This window comes from Lactuca sativa, chromosome 4 (assembly GCF_002870075.4).
Source record: "Lactuca sativa cultivar Salinas chromosome 4, Lsat_Salinas_v11, whole genome shotgun sequence".
In the NCBI taxonomy this organism is placed as follows: domain Eukaryota; kingdom Viridiplantae; phylum Streptophyta; class Magnoliopsida; order Asterales; family Asteraceae; genus Lactuca; species Lactuca sativa.
The window spans coordinates 339,269,467-339,275,016 of NC_056626.2; the positions used below are offsets into that span (position 1 = coordinate 339,269,467).

At 37.9% G+C, this 5,550-nt stretch overlaps 1 non-coding gene across 1 annotated transcript; it reads left to right on the forward strand.

The window, feature by feature from the left end:
• Window positions 1-4,089: 4,089 nt before the first annotated feature.
• Window positions 4,090-4,196, forward strand: LOC111895996 (small nucleolar RNA R71). The gene has a single exon (XR_002851754.1). It is a non-coding gene; the product is annotated as a small nucleolar RNA R71 (small nucleolar RNA).
• The last annotated feature ends 1,354 nt before the right edge of the window (window positions 4,197-5,550 follow it).

A 5,550-nucleotide genomic window follows, 5' to 3' on the forward strand; every position in this document is an offset into this window, starting at 1 on the left:
CAACTGATCAAAGTAACCTGACATGTCTCCCCCAAAGTTGGGTCCTCCCATGGGTGCATTTTGGTGCACCGGTTGTCCTCTATTGCCTCTTACTCTAACATTCCTTCATCCTCTTGATCTTGGTTGTGGAGCGGGTTCATCACCTTGTTCGATTTGTTGGTCATCATCCTATTCACCATCGGAATGTACAATCCCCCAATATGTCCCATAGTTCCTAACCACCCGCATTGTTTCCAAATATCCCAATGAAAACTCACCTACATCCATGCAAGTCAAAGTCCTCATGATGTTAGGAATTATTATACCGTAGGACCGGGCCAACCGGGTCACAAAATGTCCACTACATATCGGGCTCCTAGGTTGGGAACTCACTACAGACTCCACCAAGTAGCAGGCTAGAAAGTATAGGATGTTGCAACACATTCCCGGCTGCAAAACAGACCATAAAAAGAACAAATTAATCTTTGTAACCTTGTCTCCATGGAGCCTATGATGGATGGAAAAAGTGATGAGTAGGCGAATGAAACGGTGAATTGGCGACTTGATACTGCTTTCTGGTGACACCCCGGAATTAAAAACCCCCTATGTAATATTGCTCTAGAACTCGGACCCGGAAATTCCTCCCTCATATCCACGGATAGCCTCTCGTAAGAACAGAGCAAAATCCGTGGACATAGCCTCATGCGTCTCATACAATCCCATCCTCCACTAAAATTCAACCAGGATAGACTCCTGGTATTCTCATCCTAAGCGAAAAACCAAGGCATGGGGGTAATTGGGGTCTTGAACATTCTCATGAAATGCTACAATTGAGAAAACTCCACACATAATTCCTTATAGACCCGTTCTTGAATAGCAAAGAAGTTGTTCCATCATTTGCATGAAAAAGAGTCGCCATTACCCAAAAATAACTTTGTAAGAAGTGGGTTTAACCGATCAAAATATCCAACCTCCCTCAACCTTTGCCAATTAATAGTTGAGGCAACAACGAACTCATGATTATGTAGCCACCCCAAACGGTTATTCCAATGTGTAAGAACATCTTGTGACAAGTTTGTTAGGAAAACATAAAACGGGTGCTAACTAGCCACCATTGTTGGAACCTCGCGTCTAGGAGCTATTTCTGCAAAACAAGCAACAACAGAAACCAAACAAGAGAAATCCAACATATTAGAATTAAACGGAAGCTAGTATAGTCACGCCCAAAGTTCGCGTCGTGAATTCCCATAAAAGTCAGAATCGGTCAATGTAGTGTTCAAATCGGGGCAAAATAATGGTTGGGGTTTTATGCTAGAACAATCCTAAACACATTCCAATCACATGCAGTAAAGATTTCACTTATTTAAAATATCAGTTTTGACATTCAAATGAGCTACAAACCCTAACTCCTAAATCAACCATATAGATCAAAAATAAAAAAAACGTAAGTAAGATTAGTTTACCTAAATTGGATGATTACGTGAGCACACAAGTAAAGGGAACAAGATTCGGACAAAATCTATTAGAGGGGGGGGGGGACCAAAGAACAGCTTCACTTCATGAGGAATAAAGAAAGTGGGATAAGTCAAATGTTTCCTGCTCTTAACTGTGGTCCCGTGTTTTTTTAAAATCTACGTCGTGAATTCTAAAGATTCACGTCTTGAGTCTTCTTAGGCTATGTGGTTGGGCCATCTAATAATAATTGGGCTTGGACATGTAATGGGCTAATAGATAAGCAGTCTATACCTCCTCGTGGACTCACGTCGTGAATCCAAAAGATTCTCGTCGTGTTATTTCTTAATACATCCAAATTGCTATTAACTATAATTCTTAATTTATTACCACTTAATCTTCGGGACCCCACACTTAGTGTTTTATCATGCATAAAATGATTTAGATGATACGATTGATTTTCCTAAAATTTAAAATTTAAAAACTAAAATGAAAAGAAAAGAAAATTCAAACCGAACTCGGGTTGCATCACGAGAAGCGCTTCTTTTTTATAGAGTCGTGAGCTGGACTCCACGCCTCCCTACGTTGAGCCGTCAGAGGAATCCATCACCACCTGAATCTTCTCTTCTTTCCATCGTCTCTTGTAAGCTTGAACTCTTCGTTTATAGGCTTTTTTTGATTTTTCCTTTTTAGCTTTCACGTCATCCACATCAAGCTTTCTTTTGATCCCTTTAGTCTCCAATTTTTCTCCATTCTTTTTAAACTCCATAGGAACCTTTTCTTCTTTCACCACTAGACTCGTCTCCTAAGAAGCTACCTCATATTCATCATCATCACTCAATATTTCATGGCTTTCCTTGCTTACCCAAGAAGTTGGATTTGTGTAGGTAATGAATTCAACTAAAAATGGGACGGATGTTCTCGGTTTTGTTCATTTGACTTGTTGAATTGTTTTCATCTCTTCTTCCATCAACTTCTCCAATTCTTCAAGTTCATCCTCTTTATCTATATTGAAAACCTCTCTTTGTACATCACTCCTTTGGAAACCATCTTCTATTCCAAAAGTTTCCTTTTCATCTCTTATCCTCAAAGTGAGATGGGACTCGCGAATATCAACCAAGGCAGCATCAATATTAAGTAATGGGCAACCAAGAATAATGGGGACATCAAGATCTTCTTTCATATCCATAATCACAAAATCAATTGGGAAAACGAATTTCCCAATTTTACTAATATGTCTTCTACAATGCCCCTTGGTTTTTTCACTAAACGATTTGCCATGTGAATTGTCATTTTGGTAGCCGTCATCTTCTGAATATTAAGCTTTTTTAAGATGAGAAAGGCATCAAATTTATGCTAACCCCAGAATCGGCAAAAGCATAAGACTTCAGATTGTTTACAAAATCACATGGAAGAGTGAGGCATCCAGGATCTCCCATCTTCTTTGTTAACTCTCCCAACACTAACCTTGAACTTTGCTCACTTAAAACCACCTTGGAATTTTTTTTCAATTGTTGACGAGTATCCATTAAATCTTGTACGAACTTTGCATACTCGAGAATTTTAGTTAACATCTCAACAAAAGGAGTATTTATACGAATACTCATGACGTGCTATATGAACTCCAAATGCTCCCTTTCCAGTGGACTAAGATTAGCTCGGGGCGGAAATGGTAAAGGAGGACAATAAGCCGAAACATTTTCTGAAGTTTTCTGTTCAGAATGAGCCCACGTCATGAGCATATCGGGCTTACATCATGAGTCTGGTATTTCAGCAGAATTTTGATTTTCGATCTTTAACTTCTTCGGTTCTAGTTCGGGCTGCCTTGGCTCCACTTCTAATGCTTCTAGGAACTCAGAAATGGCCTCTTCTTCATTCTCAATCATCATAACATGGGATTGAGCATTCTTTTCGGGAAATTGTGAGGATAATTTGTTGCTCACCAAAGTAGTTAGTTGACCAATTTGGAATTCGAGATTATGGATCGATGATTGATGATTTCTTAATGAATCTTGCTGGTAAATCATCATTGTTTGCTGTTCTTTCATCATTTTCACGTGTTCCTTCATCATTGCATTAGTATCATCGTGTGTCTTCTCGGAAGCTTCCATAAATCTGGTCAAAATGTTTTCCAAATCTACTTTTTTCTTGACTAGTGGTTGCTCTTTTTGGTAAAAGCCTCGGCATGTCTTCTTATATTTCTCTTCCTTTTTGCTTCTTGTATTCATCATATGGCAACCACTCCTTCTTTGGTTTTCTCCAGTCTTCATCATACTTATCCCCACTCAATAGAAAACTTGAGTCTTTTTATACCCATTATCAACTACGTTGCAATCCTTAGTTAAGTGTGGACCATTACACATTTCACATCCAACTATTATAACATGTATTATTTGGTCCATTTTTGTCATCCTCCTGTCCATTATACAAAGCATGACCATCACAACAGCCATGTCTGTAGAATTTCCACCCCCGATTCCTTTTACTCCCTCGCTTCTTGGATCATGATACTCACGAGAATGCTTTGCAAATTCTTCCACTAACTTCTTAACTTCTCCCAGATTTTTCGTGGTAAGTGGTCCTTGGGAACCAAGGAGTTGCCTTTTCATGACATTAACACCATCATAAATGATTGACACTTCTTGTTGTATATTGAGGTTATCATTTTGAGGACAACTTCTCAACAATCCCTTATAGCGCTCCCATGCCTCATAAAGTGACTCACCTGGATTTTGCTCAATATTTACTATTTCCTTTTTGAGTTTAGATATCTTGGAAGGGGGCAAAAATGATCTAAAAATTGTTCGCGCATTTGGGCCCAAGTAGTGATTACACCGAGTGGCAGTGCCTTTAGCTAGTCTTTTGCAGCTCCTTTAAAAGTGACTGGTAGCATCCTTAGCAAGACTGTCTCTTTTGGAACATTTGGGATATTGAAATAATCATCTATGTCATTTAATTCATCTAAATTCTAGTAAGCATCCTCATGATACTTTCCAAAAAATGGTACATCCCTAAGTGCAGCAAGGATGTGTCCTTTCAGTTCGAATGGGGCAGTTGCAAGAATTGCTGGTCGTATTAGGCCACGACCAGCATCATCTCTAATTTGATTTTTGTAAGCTCCCTTGGACATATCCATAATATCCATGATTTTGTTATCAGACTCGTCTTCAGATTCACTTCTATGTTATGCAAATTCGGGTTCGTTATCGTATTCGGTATCCCTTGGGTTTGGATCTTGCTCAAAGCTTTGCATCTTGCTTTTGTCCTTTGATGATGTACTCGACTCTCCTACTTTCTTTCCCGACTTCCTTCCAAAGACTGATTTGAGGTCTTTGAAAGATGACTTTATTGGTGTTTCGCTCACTCCTGCGTTCTTATCCGTATTTGTGTGAAGTTCTGACTCTAGATCTTCAAGTGGTGGCACCAAAGTTGTGTTAGAGCCTCTGGTCATGAACTTCCGCAAAATAAACAAAAGTAAAAACTTAAAACTGAACTAAAACAGAAAAACAAAGAAAAATGGAAATTACCGGATTCACGTCGTTAGCCAATAAATCTCATGTCATGAATTCAGTAAAAAAAATAAACTAAAATGTAACTTTTTACAGGTTTGACCCCACAAAAAGGATCGATTAATCTAAAGCAAATAAATCAACAAGTAAATAATTCGTTCCGTGGCAACGGTGCCAAAAACTTGATACGTGCAAATAGCCATACCTAATTTTATATTTATAACCTAACTAACTTAACTAACTAAATTGCACATAGGCAGTGTACCTAGTCAAATTATAGAATAGTCGGGTAAGTCCGATGTCGATCATATGGAACGGTTTTTGCTAATTAATCTATCTACTACTAAATTAACCTAATTACTAATAAAGAAAAGAGATTTATCTAATTTTGCAAGTTTAGATAAACTTAATTCTGTACCACAAATTCAATTAGTAAACAAAACACTTATGTTAGTTCCAATCCATTTTCCCTCAATGGTTTATAAATTAGCCATGACAATTACTGTTTGTTACCAATTAAGATAGTATTAGCAATTTAGTTCTAAATTTACTAATATTAATTAATTCATGTAAGTCTATGTATGGTCACACAATAGTTAACATAGAATCA